Genomic DNA, 23,209 nt, shown 5'->3' on the forward strand with positions numbered 1-23,209 from the left:
CTCCTTGGATTCTTTAGCGCTCATACGATAAGGTGGTTTACTCACCGGTTTAGTGCCTGTCAAGACATCTATGGCATGCTTCACATCACATGTAGGGGGTAAACCCGGTGGTAAATCACTTGAGAACACATCACTATACTCCATGAGTAAGTGAGTTAGCTTTTCTCGTACAAAAAGAGAAAGTAAACTAGAGTTATGCTGGGATGGAGAATCTTGTAACTCCTATAATGTTTGTTTTACAACAGTTGCATATTGCTCTATAGAATTAAAATTGAGAGCACTTTTCTTGTTAGATTTGTTAACACTTTGTTTATCAATAGAATTCATTGCACTTTGCATACCATTACTAGAATTCACCGCACTTTGTTCTTGAGAATTCACAAGATTTGGATACAAGTAGTAACACAAAAAGACTTCATCTATTAAATCTGCTTTCTACAAAATAGAAAGCTCGGTTGTACATATAAGAGGTGGAGATGGTATATTTTTCTCACCAATCAAAAGCACATGTTTACCATTGGCCATAAAGGATAAGGAGTTGTGTTCATAACTGGTGTGTAATGTGTTTCCTAAACCATGCAGCCACTCCCGTCCTAAAACTACATCAGCACGGTCCATGTTCATAACTTGGAAGTCAAGGATCATCATATGATCTTGAACAATAAGCTCAACCCCTTGAACTACCGTGTCCCATACTTATTTATCATTCCCAGACATCTGCTCCACCACATACTTGTGAGAGCAGGGAGTCTGTGTAAGCTTCAATTACTTGACTAGCTTATAGTTCAAGAAGTTATGAGTTGCACCATCATCGACTAAAATAAGAACACGTTGTTGTGTTAATAATTCCATGCATGCGAATCAAATCATGAGGGCCAAAGGTGGGTTTCCACCTTGAAGCAGGCACACAACACTTGTGCTTTTCTTCCATATGAACAACCTCTACGGCACAATATTTAGGAGATGAATCTAATGTGAGGTGCTGCGCTGTGTGCATGGCCTTTTCTTTGCCTTGCAAAAGAGGACAGTCTTTCTTGTTATGTTGGTCTGAAAGACATCTAAAACACAAATTGTGTTTCTTTGCACGCTCAAAATCAGCAGAGCTGAGAGACCCATGTGCAGTATCTCGTGAGTGCTTAGACATCTTAGCCTCTTGTGGGTGTGGAGAGGTAGATTGTCTCTTATTCCTCTTGGAACGTGTGGGAGATCTACTCGCCATTGACTCTTAGACACATTTCTCTTAGCAAAAATATTCTTAGAGTAGGGAACATTTCCTTTCCTCTCTTGGTCATCATCATATCTTTGCGCATGACTGATGTCTTCTTCCAAAGTTTTTGGATGTTGTGTCTTGACATGAAGACGATAGTCTTTGTCAAGACCCCTATTAAAACCCCATATCTTTTGGAATTCATCTAGACCTTCTAGTTTTAATATGATTTTCCGATACTTCAAAAGGTACTTTGTGAGAGAGAGGCCACACATGCGCCATGCAACCCATGCTAACCAATTCTTATCTTCTTCATTGGAGTCCAAAAACTCTTTAGAGAAAGAAGCTTGAAACGTAGCCCAAGACGGAGGACGAGCATCTACTTGAAATGTCATCCACCACTTATAGGCCTTGCCTTTAAGAGATAGACTTATTTCCACAGCCATTTTTGTATCCAGGGTGTGTCCCAATCTATGAATATCACTCCATTTGTGTAAGAATGTTGGTGCAGCCAGTTTTGATCGACACAGGGAGAAGCCAGCACCAGGCAGGTGCCCGGCATTAAGTAGGATGATGGTATCAAACTTTGGCAGGTATCGGATGCATTTTTGAGCAGGTTTCACAGTGATGTGTATGTCGGATGTGATACATAACCGGTCAAACATAGCAGATTGAAGGCCCAAGTGATGGTGCCACGGTGTAGGCAAAATGGGTGTTAAAGTTGGTCGAGCTCAAAGGCCGTTATTTGGCGACTCTCCAAGTGGGTGCATACGTTTGAAGGTCACAAACATCGGGATGAGTTTGTGCTTTATTGAGGACAGGACATACCGTGTAGAGGAAGCTATGATAATCAAGGCGAAGGTCTTGTTCTTTAGAGGCGGATTAAAGCCGACGATTGCGGGCGTGTGCAAGGGGGTCAAGCCCCAAAAACCTTATCAAGGCTATTAGTATATATTTAAAAAACGCATTACAGTTGTCTACAGTTGCCGAGCAAGGTGAGGGAAGGAGACGCCATCTATGGCCATGCATGGAGAGATAGCCACCACTTGGAGCCTGCATGCGGGGAGGGAGCCAAAAAGGACGGCACTGTAATTGTGGCTTGAAGCGGGATGGCATGGCCAGGAGCTACAGAGAGCGGGCTAGGGGCTGCTAGAGAGTGGTGACACCATCGAGGGAGGCAGTTGTATAAGAGGAGAAGTCGGCCAGTTTGCAAAGGGGAAGCCAGTTTACAGAGAGGCGACCAATAGCGAGGTCTCTATTGGCCAGAGCTGCAGAGGAAGCAGGAGGAGAGAAGCCACGGGGTGGTGCTGCGTGTTGCGTCACCAGGGCATGAAGAGGCCGTAGAAGGGGCCTTGAGGCGTGGGGCTAGACAGTGAAGGGCCACCAGAGAGCAACAAGGTGATGGCGTGGCTTGAGGAAAGCTGCCTTTGGCAAGGAGGAAGAGCCAAGCCAGGGGCCAGTGGTGGCGGGCCTGAGCACTGGAGGGCAGCGTTGCAGGTGGGAGAAGAGGTGGCAGGGGGTCAAAGGAGGTCACAAGAGGGAGTGCATTGGACTACAGGGCAGCATGATCAGAGGGCAGTAGAGAGGGCAGACATATTGCAGGGGTGCGCCATCTATTGAGGCGGCATATGAAAATAAAGGAAGGCCGAGAGCAGCCTGTGGGAGATTGACATCAAGGAGGGAGAGTCCACCAGCTAAGGTGTACTATTGTGAGCCACCACAAAGTGGGCCAATCAATCAAACTAGGATGTTGGTTTGTATGGGGATCCATCATTATACACCCTCTTTGGGAGCTTTTGTCTACCTGATATTGGTTACATCTATCCACAAATTTATCACTCTTTTCTCTCTCTGTTATCTATTGGTCTAGTGTATGTGTATCTCTGAAGGCGATGGGTGTATATGTGCTTTCTATATGGATGTTGGTGTGTACAAGTCTGCAAGCTTGAAGATAAATGGGTGTATGTCAAGGATTGGGTAGGAATTTGAGTGTCGATTGTTATTGGACTGCCTATATGTCACATGGTGTTTTACAGTGTTATATGGAGGTTATCATAGCATGCTTTACAACCAGGTCTATCCAATCGAGGTTGGTCGGGATTGGGCTTGGACAATAGCTGTTTGCAGATTGCGTATCATGGTGTGTGTTTGCTAACCGATAGGTGTGCTGTGAGATCACTGGGCTATAGAGAGGCATTCATCTAGTGTGCTGGTGGTTTTCTCATTTCTCCCTTTCCATATTGTGGTGCCCCCACTGAGGACCCACTGATTGCTTCCTAACCGAGTGTTTGTGAATCAAGATGAAGCAAGAATTTGGACCGGTGTTTAAAGGAGATGAAGATGTTGACGATTGGATAGCCGATTTTGAGCTATTTATGCTGACAGTATTGCAGATTCCACGTGATGAAGCAAAGCTCCAAACTCTACCTTTGGTGCTGTGAGGTAAAGCAAAAGTTTGGTTCAATGGCTTAGAAGATGTGCACAAGCAGAGTTGGATTGGGTTTCACGAGCAATTCTTACAAAGGTATCGAAAGGTGGTGTCGGCTTCGGAAGAAGATGCAAAGATCAAAGGCTTGCAGCACGACATAAGTGAAAATTTTGATGTTTTTGTTGCTAAATTTGAAGCTTATTGGGGCGATTTGGCGGCTGCTACCCAAGCAACCAATGAGTGATATTTGAATCTCGAAAGGTTTCTATCCAGCTTGCATCCCTATGTTCGTGAGAAGGTGGAGTATGAAGATCCAAGGACCTTTGATGAGGCTGTCAAAGTTGCCAGAGCAAAGAGCCAAAAGATGAAGAAGATGATGGAGGCAAGATTGCTACATTGTCATAATAATCAATATCTAATTCTCCTAAATGATTTTCTCATATTAAACTGATCATTTAATGTGGGGAAGTGCCAAGGGAGAAAAAGCTAGAATATTGGTTAAGTTAGCAGACCGGCCACAGTAGGGATCCAAAGGAGGGAAAATAGGGATCCAAAGGGGGGGCCATCTGCAAAAGATCCATGTGAAACAACGGGCTAAAAAGACCCTAAGGTTCAGCCCATTAAGACTTCCAAAATGCTAAGGTTCCAAAATTCAAAGGTTGTGTCCAAAGGTCAACCTTAGGGAAAATTGGATGCTTAGTGTGTGCCCAAAAAGTCTTTCTACATCCCTACATGGGAGGGGGCGAGCCCCAAAGCTAGGGGATGAGAGAGAAAGCCACACACACACACACACACACAGGCTCCCTTTACACAAAGGGAATGAGGGACACATGTCAGCTCCCTAGGCCAGATGCCCACAAGGTATGCCCAATTCCTATTGGAAGACCCTTGAAGTGGACCAATGAGAATTAGGCTAGAGTAAATCTAGTTTAATTAATTTAAAAACATTTAATAAAAGAAACCAATAAGAATTAAGTGTCCTAGAAGACTATTGGGCAGTCTCCCAAGGGGTCCAATGAGCATTCAGGAGCCCCATGGCTTGCCTGATTCCTATTGGCCAGGAGGCAAAGGGGTCCAATGAGAGTTTAGTTTAATTATTTAATTATCTAAAGCTCTCACAAAAGGGGAAAGGGGGACACATGTCAGAAGGCTATCACTTATGCTGCTTAATCCCTATTGGCTTGACCTGGGGAGGTCCAATGAGGCAAAAGCCAGACTAATTTAGCAGCTAGGGCTCGCCCAAGAGAGAGAGGGGGCTGATTTTTGCTTGGCATTGACACACACACTCTCACACTTGACCATGTGTGAAGGGAAAATACTCTATCTCCTCCCAAGCTTTAATGGAGAGCTCATCACCTACTCCAAGCTTGTGAGATAGAAGCCTACATCAACACTCTCTTGGCATGTGGATGCAAATCCAACCAAGAGCCAAGCTTCAATGCATGCTCATCTTCTCTACCAAGCTAATTACTAAGCTAAGCTATGCTAATATGAGTGATTATGTGAGGAGATGTACTTCTTTCTCGTAAGATACTTCTTTTTCCTCTCAATCTACTCTCATACCCTGCTAGCTCTCACCATCTTCGAAGGTGTGTGAGGTCTTGGGTCTGAGAACGGGGATAATTCAAGTTGTGTTTGATTAAGTGTTTTGCTTGGTGTATGAAGCTTCCATCTTCATTGCACTAGCTAGTCTTGAAGGAACACAAAGAATTGTATTGTACAATGTCTCTCTTGATGGGAGAAACCATAATACAAAGCCTTTTGGAGGGGGGACCGGCTCCATGCAAATCCGGTCCTCAACTGTTGTCAATAGCTTAATTGCTCTCTCTTTTGAAAGTATTGTCGATGCTATCTAACTAGGTGTTATGCTTTTTGTTGCTCTCTCCACCCAAGCACTCTTGTAATTCTCATTAGGAATCTATTCTAATGAAATGCCCACTATGTTCATGCTAATTTCCGCTACACATAAGTTATTAGGCCATTAAATGTTACATTGGTATCAGAGCTCAAGGTTTCTCTTTTCTTGCTCAAGAAGGGAGGTCCTCAAGCTAGCTACAAATGGTTGGTATTATTAATTGCCTGTGAGTAAGTAGAATAGGGATTTTTCAGCCTTGCAGTGCGCCTGCCTTTGTGCAGTTAACGGGGCATCACCGTCGAGAGCTATGGTCTTAATAGTGGAGTCCTACGGGGCTTGCCTACGGCTTAACCACTATTGAGCTATTAGAAGCTTGACAGGAGCCGGTGCTGTTTTGGTGTCGAAAGACCCTCTCTTCTATTCCTTGCAATTAATGGTATTCGAGCCGCGGGTACAGTAGCTTGAGTGCTTTTTCTAAAGGGGTAAAGAGGAGTAGCAACTAGGGCTTGAAGTGCCAAAGTACACCTAAAAAGTTTACACCTAAAAGTTGTTAGAATGGCTGACAATATTAAAGAGAGTGAAATTAATGTTGATAACTTTGATTTTGCTCATGAGCAAGCTACTAATGATGCTTCAATGCTTGTTAATTATCTTGTTTCTAGGCTTCAACAAGCCATGGGCAATCCATCTCTCCAAAGTGAAGTGCAACGGCAGCTCCGTGCTCACGGGATTCTCCAAGCTCATCACCATGACGAGAGAACACCTAGGAAGCCTCCTTGTGAGACTACCAAAAGAGGTCTCTCTCCGATTCGGGAAGAAGAAGAGAATCCATATGAAGGGCTCAAGAACTTACTTCTTGATGATGCATCTCCTTCCCAAAGGAGAACTCAAGAGCCTCCACCGAAGGAACGAGAAAGAAGCGAGTCTCCCGCCACCTCGGCGGAGATGGCTCCACGAAGACGGCGGGCTAAACGCTCTCCATCACCACCAAAGCGGAGAAGACCATCACACTCTTCTCCACGCCATAATTCAAAGAGGGATGATAAAAAGCAAGAGAAGAAAAAGGCGAGAAAGAGGACACCCTCTTCTCCATCTTCTTTATCCTCTTCCTCTTATGAAAGCTATGGTGAAGACGACAAAGATCAAGACAAGAAAAAGGCGAGAAAGAGGTCACCCTCTTCTCCACCTTCTTCAAATTCTTCATCTTCTGAAGAAAGTGATGGTGCAACTTTTGAACCATCAAAAAGAAGAGGCCATAGGAAATCCTATGCCGCATGGAAGAGGTCGTCCAAGCTGAAGAAATTCAAAGAGGGAGGGAAGAGCATCTCTTTCCTTACCTATGATGGCACCTTCGGTGCTACAGACAAAGTTTTGGCCTTTATCCAGCAATTCGATGCGGCGTTTGGAGATGAGGGCTTCACGGAGTCCTCTAAGCTACGCCATGTAGCTATGCACTTTCAAAAGTCCGCCAGACAATGGTGGTCTAGCCTACGAGCCAACGGTGAAGCTCCACGAACATGGAAGGCTTTAAGAGCTTCCATTATGAAGCAGTTTTTGGCCACCGATGCCAAAGACAAAGTACTCACCGAATGGCGAAGCTTAAAGCTCTCTCCCAATGAATCCATCCACAAATATGTAGACAAGTTTTGGGACCTACAACTCAAAGCCACTGTCTTCAAAAAGTTGGATTTTGGAGAGCAAAAGCAACAATTTTGTGCGGGCTTAACCGAAGAAATGGCGGAGTATGTCAACTCCCAAAGGCCACGTACCATATCGGCGGTAATACACCATACTATGGTGGCCTCGCGAATCAATTTCCAAACGGGGGGTAAAAGAAATAATAAGCCCCCGGAAAACAAAGGTTCCAATGAGCCTAAGGGGAAGGACAATGTCCAAAAGTCTCCTAAGGGCAATTCCAACAAAGCTAAAGAGAAGGGAGTTTACAAAGGAAAGAATAAACTCTCTCCTGAAGAGCTTGAGCGTTATCGTAAAGATAACCGGTGTTTCAAGTGCGGCGAACAAGGGCATGCGTACCGCGCTTGTCCCCAAAAGAACAACCGCCAAGATCCTCCTAGAGCTTCTTTGGTTGAAATCCAAGAGGAGGAGATTCACCAAACTCACCACAAAGGATCTCCTCTATGCCATGCTTGGGGAAAGGTAAGAGAACATGATGCTTTTATTCTCTTTGACCCTGGTTCTACTCACAATTTCATATCTATGGAGTTAGCCACCAAGCTAGGCATACAATCCTACGAGATGGGAGATATCCTACCCGCAGACAGTGCCTTCAAGGGGCAAGAAGCTTCAGTCACTCCCTTAATCGGGAAATTGAGGCTTCATGTCCAAGGCTATGTGGACAAAGAGGATTTCTTTATCTCTCCTCTCAAGCATGAGGATGTAATCCTAGGGGCACCATGGTTTGACCGTCTGGCTGCCCATGTTAAATTTCCTGAAAGGAGAATCTCCTTTAAGTTCAGGGAAAAGGACATGTATATAGATGCTAGGGAGATGGGTAACACCATCCCCATTGTACATACACCAGCTTTCAACAAGTCAATAAAGAGCTCTATTTCCGTGTACATGATTTTTGTTAAAGATTCTCAAAATGAACCTAATGCTTTAGCAAAAGAAAATAAAAGCAACCAAAAGGAATTAGAGTTATCCAATTTTCTCAAGGGGTTTCAAGATGTCTTTATTGACGACATCCCTTGTGAGCTACCTCCTAAACGAGGTAATGACGACCATGCAATTGAACTTCTTCCAGGAAGTTCACCGCCTAACAAACTCCTTATAGAGTTTCTCAAGCTCAACAAGAGGAGATTATGCGGCAAGTGCATGAGTTAATTGAGAAGGGCATGGTTAGGCCTAGCTCATCTCCATTTTGCTCACCTGTGCTATTAGTGCAAAAGAAAGACGGCACATATCGTATGTGTGTCGACTATAGAGCACTAAATAGGATCACTATCAAGAATAGGTTTCCCGTTCCACGGGTAGAAGACCTATTTGATAAGCTACAAGGATCGACCTACTTCAGTAGGATTGACCTAAAAAGTGGCTATCATCAAATAAGGATAGTTGATCAAGACATTGTAAAGACCGCATTTCGTACTACATTTGGTCTTTACGAATACATTGTCATGCCTTTTGGCTTGACTAATGCACCAGCCACATTTAACCGCTTGATGGAGAAGCTGTTCAGACCTCATCGAACCTTCACTGGAGTGTTCTTTGATGATATTATCATCTACTCTAATTCATTAGAGGAACACAAGCAACACCTCCAGGTAATATTTCAAGTTTTAAGAGAGAATAAACTTTATGTTAATCGAAAGAAAAGTGAATTTTTCTTGCAAGAGATTCAATATTTAGGTCACATTATCTCTCAAGATGGAATCCAAATGGATCCATCCAAGTTAGAGGTAATAAAAGGATGGCCTAAACCAAGGAATCTTCATGAACTAAGAAGCTTTATAGGTATGTGTGCATACTATAGACGCTTCATAGAAAAGTTCTCACAAATTGCGGGACCATTACATGACCTAACAAAGAAAAATGTTAGGTATACGTGGTCTGCTAAGGAGAACAATGCTTTCGAAAAGCTTAAAGAAAAGCTTATCTCTCAACCTGTGCTTACACTACCGGATCTCTCAAAACCATTTGAGGTCCAATGTGATGCTTGTGGTGATTGCCTTGGGGCTGTTTTGCTCCAAGAAGGGCACGCCATAGGCTATGAGAGTCGAAGGCTCGACCCTGTTGAGCAAGCTCTAGGCATATACGAAAAAGAACTCCTTGCAGTTCTACATGCCTTAGACTCATGGAAGCACTATTTATTGGGGACTCCTTTCATTCTGCGAACGGATCACCAAAGTCTTAAGTACTTCATGACGCAGACCAAGCTCTCCGACAAACAAATGAGGTGGGCAAATTTCCTTTCGCAATTTCATTTTCATATTGCTCACATTGCTGGCAAGCATAATCAAGTAGCCGATGCACTCTCAAGACGACCGAGAGTGAATGCGGTTTCCATAGCAACTCACAATGATCTATCTTTAATGATAGATGAGTATGCTATTGATCCCGATTTTAGAGATGTGATTTCAGCCCTTGCATTAGGGAAGAAAGAAGAACCATTTACTTTACAAGATGGTTATCTTCTCTATGGCAATAGACTATGCGTTACTAACTCACTACGTGAGAAAGTAATGTATGAATCTCATGCTCCCCCATATGCGGGGCATAGAGGGATTCAGTCTACCCTAAAGGGAATTGAAACATATTTCTATTGGCCTACCATGAAAGTGAACATACATGAGTATGTTTCCAAATGTGTGGTATGTCAAAAGACAAAATTTGATAGAGGGAAGCAACTTGGATTGCTTCAACCCTTGCCAATCCCTAATTCACCATGGGAGAGCATATCCATGGATTTTATCTTTGGATTGCCTAAGTCTATCCATGGGAATACGGGAATATGGACGATAGTAGACAGGTTCAGTAAACAAGCTCATTTTATACCTGTCAAAAAGACTATCAAAGCCCATCAAATGGCAACCCTCTTCATTTCACAAATTTTCAAGTACCATGGCTTGCCAATGTCCATAGTGTCGGATAGAGATCCTAGAATGACCAGTAATTTCTGGAAGGGTCTCTTTGAGAATTTAGGAACAAGGCTAAACTTCTCTTCGGCCTATCATCCACAAACTGATGGCCAAAGTGAAATAGCTAACCTAACTATTCTCGATCTACTAAAAGCCTATGTAACGGAAGTAGATCAAAGATCCCAATGGGAGAAGTACTTACCCTTAGTAGAGTATGCTTACAATAACACTGTACATACTTCTACAGGAAAAGCACCTTTCGAGGTAATTGAGGGAAGATCAAAAAGTCCCTTGCTACTTAAGGTACATGGGAAGATCTTCGCTGCAGATGAGTATAGCCGAGACCTACAAGAATCTTTCCAAAAGATTAAGGATGCTATCTCTATCTCACAGCAAAGGCAAAAGGCTGCTGCTGACAAGCACAGAAGAGCCCAAGCCTTTAAAGAAAACGATTGGGTCTTGTTAAAGTTTCCCAAGGCTCGATTAAGGCACACGACGGGCAAGAATCCTACGGGCCACCAAAAGTACTATGCTAAACTAGCAAAAAGGTACTATGGTCCCTTCCAGATTCTTAGGCCAATCAATGAGATGGCCTATCAACTTAAGTTGCCCAATCATTGGCTCATACACAATGCTTTTCATGTGAGCCTCTTAAAGCCTTACAAAGGAGAGCCACCTCAAGAACCAACTATTGAAGACCCACCGGAGATCGAGGACCACGAGGAGGTGCTGCAGCCCGAGTCCATTCTCCGACATGAAGACAAGGTATTAAGAGGCGGTAAGACTATCCGACGATATCTTATTAAGTTTAAGAATTATCCTTTTGAAGATGCTAGATGGATGCAAGGCATACAATTAAAGGATAACCTAAACCTTGTCAATGCTTACAATGCTTCCCAAGAGTAAGCAAATGTACAAAATGTTAAAAATGAACAAAAATTTTTGTCTTATAAGACTCTCTTTTTCTTTATTTGTGCACAAAAATGAAGTAGTATGCATGCTTAGATCAAGTTTGCGGAGACGACGTCTCCCGAACACCAAGTAGAGCTTGTCACTCTACTATGGAAGACTGATAGGACTAATGTGCAGACATGCTTGCGGCAGCCTCAGGCTCTCAAGCGCCAAATGGACTAGTCATCCATTATGGAATGATGTCGTAGGGTAACATAGGGATCCTCTACCCGCTAAGAAAAGGACTCATGCATATGCTTTATCTTCTCTACACCATAGTCGAGGACGACTATGATTTCAAGAGAGAGGTAATGTCATAATAATCAATATCTAATTCTCCTAAATGATTTTCTCATATTAAACTGATCATTTAATGTGGGGAAGTGCCAAGGGAGAAAAAGCTAGAATATTGGTTAAGTTAGCAGACCGGCCACAGTAGGGATCCAAAGGAGGGAAAATAGGGATCCAAAGGGGGGCCATCTGCAAAAGAGCCATGTGAAACAACGGGCTAAAAAGACCCTAAGGTTCAGCCCATTAAGACTTCCAAAATGCTAAGGTTCCAAAATTCAAAGGTTGTGTCCAAAGGTCAACCTTAGGGAAAATTGGATGCTTAGTGTGTGCCCAAAAAGTCTTTCTACATCCCTACATGGGAGGGGGCGAGCCCCAAAGCTTGGGGATGAGAGAGAAAGCCACACACACACACACAGGCTCCCTTTACACAAAGGGAATGAGGGACACATGTCAGCTCCCTAGGCCAGATGCCCACAAGGTATGCCCAATTCCTATTGGAAGACCCTTGAAGTGGACCAATGAGAATTAGGCTAGAGTAAATCTAGTTTAATTAATTTAAAAACATTTAATAAAAGAAACCAATAAGAATTAAGTGTCCTAGAAGACTATTGGGCAGTCTCCCAAGGGGTCCAATGAGAATTCAGGAGCCCCATGGCTTGCCTGATTCCTATTGGCCAGGAGGCAAAGGGGTCCAATGAGAGTTTAGTTTAATTATTTAATTATCTAAAGCTCTCACAAAAGGGGAAAGGGGGACACATGTCAGAAGGCTATCACTTATGCTGCTTAATCCCTATTGGCTTGACCTGGGGAGGTCCAATGAGGCAAAAGCCAGACTAATTTAGCAGCTAGGGCTCGCCCAAGAGAGAGAGGGGGCTGATTTTTGCTTGGCATTGACACACACACTCTCACACTTGACCATGTGTGAAGGGAAAATACTCTATCTCCTCCCAAGCTTTAATGGAGAGCTCATCACCTACTCCAAGCTTGTGAGATAGAAGCCTACATCAACACTCTCTTGGCATGTGGATGCAAATCCAACCAAGAGCCAAGCTTCAATGCATGCTCATCTTCTCTACCAAGCTAATTACTAAGCTAAGCTATGCTAATATGAGTGATTATGTGAGGAGATGTACTTCTTTCTCGTAAGATACTTCTTTTTCCTCTCAATCTACTCTCATACCCTGCTAGCTCTCACCATCTTCGAAGGTGTGTGAGGTCTTGGGTGTGAGAACGGGGATAATTCAAGTTGTGATTGATTAAGTGTTTTGCTTGGTGTATGAAGCTTCCATCTTCATTGCACTAGCTCGTCTTGAAGGAACACAAAGAATTGTATTGTACAATGTCTCTCTTGATGGGAGAAACCATAATACAAAGCCTTTTGGAGGGGGGACCGGCTCCATGCAAATCCGGTCCTCAACTGTTGTCAATAGCCTAATTGCTCTCTCTTTTGAAAGTATTGTCGATGCTATCTAACTAGGTGTTATGCTTTTTGTTGCTCTCTCCACCCAAGCACTCTTGTAATTCTCATTAGGAATCAACTCTAATGAAATGCTCACTATGTTCATGCTAATTTCCGCTACACATAAGATTTTAGGCCATTAAATGTTACAACATTCTACCATCATGGCAGCCAGTGGACCCAGGCCTAGACAGATTAGAGAGCATCAAGAGGTAAAAGCTCCTTTTTTTGTTGATATGAATGTGATCAAAGAACGTGAACCTGATGCCAGGGTAGAAGAGGTAAAGAAGTGCCAACCAGGGCTCAAAAGGTGCAGAGAGGCATATTCAAAGTGCCACCCAGTTTGCTTCCTCAAGAGGATGAGGTAATAAAAGGCTTTGAAGAAGAAGTGTTGGTTCCCAAACTGACATCGGAGAAGGTAGCAGTGGTCCAAGAATTGACAAGTTCAAAAGAGGAGTCCAAAAGCTCCAGCAGCAGTTTGGATACAGATGCTACATGGGAGACAGAATCCATGTATTCTAGGTATGAAAGTTATGATGTTTGTTATGTGGATAAAGTGATGAACAATGTATGCAAGTTACCTACCAGCCAGCTAAAGGTCGAAGAAAAGTATAGTGTTACACCTTGTGTGAATCTGCCAGTCAAGCAGCCCTATCAAATGTCATGTGGGGGTGAGTCCCTATTGGAGGAAGAAATGTGGTTTGATTGTGCATCCAGTTTGATTGGAGAGCACGTGTTTGAGAATGAGGTATGTCGAGTTGATTTGTCTATGCAGGGAGTGGGGCAACCTTGCCTTGAGGGGCATGTCGACATGCAAAGTATAGTTTCATAGTTTTTGTGTGGTCGTGGAGAGTTAGCTCCGGTAGATGACTCTATACAGGTGCAACCTATAAGAGTGAGCCTCCATGCAAAGAGGAAGGTGCCTCCAACCTTGCAGCTGATGAGGTATTTGAAGAACAGATTAAAGCTTTGGTAGGTCATGCTCTTGAGTATGAAAAGTTGGCCTTGGAGCCATTTACAGAGAGTTTGGATGCAGGTATGCAAAGGGATCAGGTTTGCTTGGCTATGTAGCAGGTAGAGGCAAATGGCAGGTTTTGGCTACTTTATGCTATGCTATTGATAGCTATGTTGTTCTAGGTTACTTTGCAAGGTGTATTATGCAAGTTTCACTGCTCATGTGATAAAGGTGATGATATGGAGGGTTCTCTAGCAGGTGACAGGATAGCTGCTTGTGGTACAAATGCTTCAAGTGATGGAAAGTATTCTTATGGTTGGCACGAGGGCTTGTGGATACAGGGGGACAAAGCTCCAAGCTATGAAGAGCTGGAAGGGTCATGGCGTGTCTATTGGCCGACAAGTGAAAAGGAAGACTGGAATGTGCATGCTTTATAGGTGGATGGCCACGGCCATTGTTTTGTTTTTGATCCAGATGGAGCCTACACTATGGTTGCGGAAGCTGTGAGCTTTCTGTTTGACCCTGGCGGGTGATGCAATAGCGGATAGTTTTCTCTCTATCTCCATCCTATCTATATAGCCACTATTCCTTATGCAGTCTATGTATCTATTTTTATCATGCTCTCTCTACATACTTATTTTACCTAAATAAAATTGTGGTTGAGCATAAATGCTCAACGAGGGGGTGGGCAATGATGGTGCAGCTAATTTTGGTCGACACAGGGAGAAGCCAGCAGGCAGGTGCCCGATATTAAGTAGGATGATGCTATCAGACTTTGGCAAGTATCAAATGCATTTTTGAGCAGGTTTCAGAGTGGTGTGTATGTTGGATGTGATACATAACCGATCGAACATAGCAGATTGAAGCCCTAAGTGATGGTGCCATGGTGTAGGAAAAATGGGTGTTAAAGTTGGTCGAGCTCAAAGGCCATTATTTGGCAACTCTCCAAGTGGGTGCATACGTTTGAAGGTCACAAGGATCGGGACGAGTTTGTTCTTTATCGAGGGCAGGACATACTGTGTAGAGGAAGCTATGATAATCAAGGTGAAGGTCTTGTTTTTTTGAGGCGGATTAAAGCCGACGGTTGCGGGCGTGTGCAAGGGGGCCAAGCCCAAAAAACCTTTTCAAGGCTATTAATATATTAAAAAAGAAAACGCATTGCAGTTGTCTGCAGTCGACGAGCAAGGCTAGGGAGGAGACGCCATCTGTGGCCATGCATGGAGAGATAGCCGCCACTTGGAGCCTGCATGCGGGGAGGGAGCCAAAAAGGACAGCGCTGCAGTTGTGGCTTGAAGCGGGATGGCATGGCCAAAAGCTAGAGAGAGCGGGCCAGGGGCTGCTAGAGGGTGGTGACACCATCGAGGGAGGCAGTTGTATAAGAGGAGAAGTCGGCCAGTTTGCAAAGGGGAACCCACTTTACAGAGAGGCGACCAATAGCGAGGTCGCAATTGGCCAGAGCTGAAGAGGGAGCAGGAGGAGAGAAGCCACGGGGTGGCGCTGCGTGTTGGATCACCAGGGCATGAAGAGGCCGTAGAAGGGGCCTTGAGGGGCGGGACTGGACAGTGAAGGTCCGCCAGAGAGCAACAAGGTTATGGCGTGGCTTGAGGAAAGCCGCCCTTGGCAAGAAGGAATAGCCAAGCGAGGGGCCAGTGGTGGCGGGCCTCAGCACGGCAGGGCATCGTTGCAGGTGTGAGAAGAGGTGGCCGGGGGTCACACGAGGTCACAAGAGGGAGTGCATTGGACTACAGGGTAGCATGATCAGAGGGCTGCAGAGGGGGCAGCCATATTGCAGGGGTGCACCATCTATGGAGGCGGCATATGAAAAGAAAGGAAGGTTGAGGGCAGCCTGTGGGAGATTGACATCGAGGAGGGAGGGTCCGCCAGCTAAGGTGTATTGTTGTGAGCCACCAGAAAGTGGGCCAAGCAATCAAACTAGGATGCTGGTCTCTATGGGGATCCATCATTGAACACCCTCTTTGGGAGCTTTTGTCTACTTGATATTGGTTACATCTATCCACGAATTTATCACTCTTTTCTCTCTGTTATCTATTGGTCTAGTACATATGTATCTCCGAAGGCGATGGGTGTATATGTGCTTTCTATATGGATGTTGGTGTGTACAAGTCTGCAAGCTTGAAGATAAACAGGTGTATGTCAAGGATTGGGTAGGAGTTTGAGTGTCGATTGTTATCGGACTGTCTATATGTCACATAGTGCTTTACATTGTTATATGGAGGTTATCATAGCATGCTTTACAACCGGGTCTATCCAATCAAGGTTGGTCAGGATTGGGCTTGGATAATAGCTCTTTGCAGATTGCATATCATGGTGTGCGTTTGCTAGGGGATAGGGGTGCTATGAGATCACTGGGCTATAGAGAGGCATTCATTTAGTGTATTGGTGGTTTTCTCATTTCCCCCTTTCCAACGTATTGGCCGCATCCTTGTTGGGATCACGCTCTTCCCGTCAAACTCAAGAATGGTGATATTCTTAAGTAATGCATTGCTACCTTCTGTATCTTCTGTAGCACTTGTCTCTTGGGCTCCTTGAGTCGTGCGAGCTTGGTTCCCTTGAACCGTGCCAGTTGTGGCTCCTTGAGTTTTCTGTGAATTCATAAATTTCACAAGAAACTCCGTAAGATTGGTAACATTTGCATTGAGTGCAGAGAGGTTGCTTTCAAGTACACTTTGGTGATGTTCCAAAGTCTTGAAAGAAGCCATATCTACAAGCCTATGATCTTCTAGATCATCATCACCATACATATTAGTGTCAGCAGCACCCGTGGTCCGCTGATTTTGATCTACATGCTCAAAATCAAACGTATTTGTAAGTGGAATATCCTCACTGACTATGGTAAACACGCACTAATGCAAAGAGAGAGAAAAAAACAACTTGTACCTTGAGAATTTGAAGTCTTTGTGTTTTGTATGCTCCGCAATTTGCATTGCATGCAAACCTCGCCTTGTGGGAATTTGAGTGCTTCACTTGTCGTTCGTTGTAAGAACACCTTTGACGATTCTTCATAAAAACTCGTCATTTTTTTAAAGGCTTTTCTTCACTTTGAAGCTACGTCCTTGAGGAAAAAAGAATTTTTGGAGGAAAACTTGCCTTCCTCCCAAAAGTGAAAAGGAATGATGAAGCTACTTCCTTGAAGTTTGAAGCTTTCCCTTTCCTTCTAGTTTTCCTTTCAACACAAGTAGGCTATCTTTCCTTGTTATACACAACAAGGGCCAATAGCTTGATGGTAAAGTGTTGGCCTCTTACCCTCATGGGGTGGGTTGTCATAATAATCAATATCTAATTCTTCTAAATGATTTTCTCATGTTAAACTGATCATTTAATATGGGGAAGTGCCAAGGGAAAAAAAGCTAGAATATTAGTTAAGTTAGCAGACCGGCCACAGTAGGGATCCAAAGGACGAAAAATAGGGATCCAAAGAGGGGGCCATCTGCAAAAGAGCTATGTGCAACAATGGGCTTAAAAGACCTTAAGGTTCAGCCCATTAATACTTCCAAAATGCTAAGGTCCCAAAATTCGAAGGTTGTGTCCAAAAGTCAACTTTAGGGAAAATTGGATGCTTAGTGTGTGTCCCAAAAGTCTTTGTCAAGCCCTATATAGGAGGGGGCAAGCCCAAGAAGTAGGGGATGAGAGAGAAACTCATACACACACACATACACAAGCTCCCTTTATATACAACGGGAAAGAGGGAAACATGTCAGCTCCCTAGCCAAGATGCCCACAAGGTGTACTCAAATCCTATTGGATGGCCTTGGAGGTGGACCAATGAGAATTAGGCTAGAGTAAATCTAGTTTTAATTAATTTAAAAACACTTAATAAAAGAACCAATAAGAATTCGGCTCTCTAGAAGACTATTGGACAGTCTCCCAAGGGGACCAATGAGCATTCAGCAGCCCAATGGCGTGCCTGATTCCTATTTGTCATGAGGCAAAGGGGTCCACTGAGAGTTTAGTTGAATTATTAAATTTCCTAAACCTCTCACAAAAGGGGAAAGGGGGACACCTTTCAGAAGGCTATCACTTATGTTGTTTAATTGGCACTAGCTAAGCCTGGGGAGGTCCAATAGGTTGCTAGCACAAGTAATTAGCAAGGGGGGTGGACCAAGAGAGAGAGGGGGCTGATTTTTGCAAGGCATTATTGAGACACACACTCACACTATCTCAGCTCTGTGAAGTAAAAAAGACTCTCTCTCTTTCTCAAGCTTTAATGGAAAGCTTATCACCTACTCCAAGCTTTTGATAAGGAAGGCCTACACCAACAACTCTTGGCTTTGTGATGCAAATCCAACCAAGAGCCAAGCTTCAATGCATGTTCATCTCCTCTACCATGCTAATTACTAAGCTAAGCTATGCTTATATGAGTGATTATGTGAGGATATATACATCTTTCTCATAAGAATACTCCTTCTTCCTCTCAATCTACTCTCATACCCCGCTAGCTCTCACCATCTTCGAAGGTGTGTGAGATGTTGGGTCTCAGACCGTGAGGGAATTGATGTTGTGTTTGATAAGTGTTTTGTGTAGTGCATGAAGTTTCCATCTTCATTGCACTAGCTAGTATTGAAGGAACACAAGAAATTGTATTGTAAAATGTCTCTCTTGATGGGAGAAACCATAATAGAAAGCCTTTTGGAGGGGGGACCGGCTCCATGCAAATCCGGTCCTCAACTGTTGTCAATTGCTTAATTTCTCTCTCTTTTGAAGTATTGTTCATGCTATCTAACTAGGTGTTATGCTTTTTGTTTATTTCTCCACCTAAGCACTCTTGTTATTATCATTAGGAATTTATTCTAATGAAATGCTTACTATGTTCATGCTATTTTTCGCTACACACAAGTTACTAGGCCATGAAATGCTACATTGGTATCAGAGCACAAGGTTTCTCTTTTCTTGCTCAAGAAGGGAGGTCCTCAAGCTAGCTATAAATGGTTGGTACTATTAATTGCATGTGAGTAAGTAGAATAGGGATTTTTCAGCCTTGCAGTGTGCCTGCCTTTGTGCAGTTAACGGGGCATCACTGTCGAGAGCTATGGTCTTAATAGTGGAGTCCTACGGGGCTTGCCTACGGCTTAACCACTATTGAGCTATTAGAAGCTTGATAGGAGCCGGTGCTGTTTTGGTGGTGAACGACCCTCTCTTCTATTCCTTGAAATTAATGGTATTCGAGCCACGGGTACAGTAGCTTGAGTGCTTTTTCTAAAGGGGTAAAGAGGAGTAGCAACTAGGGCATGAAGTGCCAAAGTACACCTAGAAAGTTTAAACCTAAAAGTTGTTACAATGGCTAACAATAGTAAAGAGAGTGAAATTAATGTTGATAACTTTGATTTTGCTAATGAGAAGAGAGAACACCTAGGACGCCTCCTTGTGAGACTTCCAAAAGAGGTCTCTCTCCAATTTGGGAAGAAGAAGAGGATCCCTATGAAGGGCTCATAAATTTGCTCCTTGATGACGCATCTCCTTCTCAAAGGAGAATTCAAGAGCCTCCACCGATTTTAGAGAGTATGCTATTGATCTCGATTTTAGAGATTTGATTTCAGCCCTTGAACTAGGGAAGAAAGAGGAACCATTTACTTTACAAGATGGTTATCTTCTCTACAAAAATAGACTATGCATTACTCGCTCACTACATGAGAAAGTAATGTATGAATCTCATGCTCCTCCTTATGCGGGGCATAGAGGGATTCAATCTACCCTAAAGGGAATTGAAACATAACTCTATTGGCCTACCATGAAAGCGAACATACAAGAGTATGTTTCTAAATGTGTGGTATGCCAAAAGACAAAATTTGATAGAGGAAAGCAACCTGGATTGCTTCAACCCTTGCCAATCCCTAATTCACCATGGCAGAGCATATCCATGGATTTTATCTTTGGATTGCCTAAGTCTATCCATGGGAATACGGGAACATGGACGATAGTAGACAGGTTCATTGAAAAAGCTCATTTTATACCTATCAAAAAGACTATCAAACCCCATCAAATGGCAACCCTCTTCATTTCACAAATTTTCAAGTACCATGGATTTCCAATGTCCATAGTGTCGGATAGAGATCCTAGAATGACCAGTAATTTCTGGAAGGGTCTCTTTGAGAATTTAAAAACAAGGCTAAACTTCTCTTTGGCCTATCACCCGCAAACGAATGGCCAAAGTGAAATAGCTAACCTAACAATTCTCGATCTACTAAAGGCCTATGTAATAGAAGTAGATCAAAGATCCCAATGGGAGAGTGCTTACCCTTAGTCAAAAGGTCAACTTTAAGGAAAATTGGATGTTTTGTGTGTGTCCCAAAAATCTTTGTCAAGCCCTACATAGGAGGGGGTGAGCCCAAGAAGTAGGGGATGAGAGAGAAACTCATACACACACACAAGCTCCCTTTGTACACAAGGGGAAAGAGGGACACATGTCAGCTCCCTAGCCCAGATGCCCACAAGGTGTACTCAAATCCTATTGGATGGCCTTGTTGGTGGACCAATGAGAATAAGGCTAGAGTAAATCTATTTTAATTAATTTAAAAATACCTAATAAAAGAACCAATAAGAATTAAGATCTCTAGAAAACTATTGGACAGTCTCCCAAGGGGACCAATGAGCATTCAGGAGCCCAATGGCTTGCCTGATTCCTATTGGTCAGGAGGCAAAGGGATCCAATGAGAGTTTAGTTGAATTATTGAATTACCTAAATCTCTCACAAAAGGGGAAAGGGGGACACATGTCAGAAGGTATCACTTATGCTCGTTAATTGGCATTGGCTAAGCCTGGGGAGGTCCAATAGGATGCTAGCATGAGTAACTAGCAAGGGGGGTCGACCAAGAGAGAGAGAGGGCTGATTTTTGCAAGGAATTATTGACACACACACACTCACACTATCACAAGTGTGAAGTAAAGAGGACTCTCTCTCCTTCTCAAGCTTTAATGGAAAGCTTATCACCTACTCCAAGGTTGTGAGAAGGAAGGCCTACACCAACAACTCTTGTCTTTGTGCTGCAAATCCAACCAAGAGCGAAGCTTCAATGCATTCTCATCTCCTCTACCATGATAATTACGAAGCTAAGCTATGCTAATATGAGTGATTATGTAAGGAGATGTACATCTTTCTCGTAAGAATACTCCTTCTTCCTCTCAATCTACTATCGTACCCCGCTAGCTCTCACCATCTTCGAAGGTGTGTGAAGTCGTGGGTCTGAGACCGTGAGGGAATTGATGTTGTGTTTGATAAGTTTTTTGCGTAGTGCATGAAGTTTCCATCTTCATTACACTAGCTAGTATTGAAGGAACACAAGAAATTGTATTGTAAACTGTCTCTCTTGATGGGAGAAACCATAATACAAAGCCTTGTGGAGGAGGGACCGGTGCCATCCAGTCCTCAACTATTGTCAATTGCTTAATTTCTCTCTCTTTTGAAGTATTGTTCATGCTATCTAACTAGGTGTTATGCTTTTTGTTGCTTTCTCCACCCAAGCACTCTTGTTATTATCATTAGGAATCTATTCTAATGAAGTTCTCACTATGTTCATGCTATTTTCCACTACACACAAGTTACTAGGCAATTAAAAGTTAGAGGGTTCAACTCTCCTTCACGCAAGGGTTAAGTGGGCCTTCCTATGCGCGCAGCCGGTGCCAACGGAAGCCCTCGGTGCCGTCCAATTTTCGAACGAGTTTTCCTTGGCCGCCTACCTTAGTCGTGCACTGTGGGGGACGTAGATGTCTGTCCATGCGTTGCGCACAGGAAAGCATGCATGCCTTCTTTTGCTGCACAATGGAGACGTTGTTGTCTACTGAACGTGGGAGAGAAGCAGAGAGTCACATGCACATGCAAGCCGCTTTGAACCTCCTCCCAAAAATAGCTCGGATACGAGTGAAAGGGTGGTGGTAATGCGTGTGCTAGTCTCCACCTAATCATGCTATCTTATAGCCTCCCCCTAGCGTACACACTGTCCAACCATGCCGGTAGCCTTGCCCATAGGACCCATGTCCTTACATAAAATTTGGGCAAAATTTAGAAAATGGTTCAAGTGTGCCATGATATTATAGGCCCGTGATTACTGGACAAAGGTAATTGATAAGCTTGGAAGAGCAATCATATCAGAGGGATTCTTGTACGAATAATTTTGTCCAAAAACACAAGAATCGCGTCACGAACAATGCACCACAATGAGCTTACAACAAGGATCCAAAAGATTCCTAAGTCTTGAAGAGCTAAAAGATCATTTCTGCGGTCCTCAACGAGATAGAGTAAGGGAAGAGTTTCACAGTCTATCTGATGTGCACCAAGGCGACTTGTTATGCTACTTCCAAGTGACATGGATATCTATCCAATTTGGCTTGCAATGGCTTCATCAAACATTGACAACAATGAACCTACATTCACTCTACCCCATCATCAAGTATATCAACATTTTCCACACTTTAAATGGAAAATTCTCAAATTACATGAATTTAGTCAATTTGGAGATTCCCATAATGAGGGATATTTACCATGATACCTAATATGGTCTTAAAGAACATTCGGATCCCACAGTGGCCTATTTATATGAAGATATTTTTGTAGTAGGTTCTTTGGGGGGCCTTGTTGACACGTGACAAGATACAATCACGTGGTATCGGGTCCGATAGATGTTTAGGGTGTAGATTGGCTAGTGAAGACCTCGCCCACATGTTCAGTGTCCACCGACTGTAAGAGGCCTGGTAGGAAAAGTGTGCAAGTGGGTACAAAGAACATAGAAGATAGGTTTTTTTCAAGAAGGATATGTGCCTCGGTGGCAAACAGTTTCAAAGTTGTGCAATGCTTATCTCTACACAAATTATCAAGTACTGTTTCTTCAACACTATTCAGAAGGCCAAAAATTGCCACGTATTCCATAGCGACCTCTCTGTAGCTAGCTTCTTAGAGATTATACAAGACAGTAAGACCACTCATAATTGTGAGTTTTTTTTTTCAACCAATTTTAACAAGAAAGTAGTCCAAAGACGTGGACCGCCAAGAAGAAAAGACGATTCAAATCACCCAAGAAGAAATTTCTCTGTACACCACTCAAGAGAGCAATCCCGTGATTGGAGCGCCCGTTTTGACGACGATGCAAGTGCCTCCTTTGAAGGGTGCAGTCACGTTGACAACTATCCTTGCAAAAAACATGTGTAATGATCCTCTTATCAATTTATTTGGATCGGTGGTTGATAGAAAAATCTCATAGGGTTGGATTGATGCACATTTTGTGCCATACAATCAATTGTTGCCTCACATCTATCTTTGTCATCTTTTGGCCAACCCAGCCATTAGAATGAATGAAGACCTGTGTGGTAGAACTTATGACCTCTATAACCAAAAGAGGTTACCAGCCCACGATGGCTTGCTTCATTGTGTCCGAAGATATTTGCGAACAAGACTCTATATTATTCAATAGGCATGGCACTTATGGGAGAGAGTTAGTGACGTCGCCCACATTTGAT

The 23,209-nt window shown here is 43.4% G+C and overlaps 2 pseudogenes; both read left to right on the top strand.

Moving 5' to 3' along the window:
• The first annotated feature begins 12,953 nt into the window (after positions 1–12,953).
• LOC147440886 (uncharacterized) lies at positions 12,954–14,277 on the top strand (annotated as a pseudogene).
• A 17-nt stretch (positions 14,278–14,294) lies between these two features.
• On the top strand, positions 14,295–14,973 carry LOC147440887 (uncharacterized; annotated as a pseudogene).
• The last annotated feature ends 8,236 nt before the right edge of the window (positions 14,974–23,209 follow it).

This window comes from Adiantum capillus-veneris, chromosome 15 (assembly GCF_014529385.1).
Source record: "Adiantum capillus-veneris isolate H3 chromosome 15, ASM1452938v2, whole genome shotgun sequence".
Taxonomy (NCBI): Eukaryota; Viridiplantae; Streptophyta; class Polypodiopsida; order Polypodiales; family Pteridaceae; genus Adiantum; species Adiantum capillus-veneris.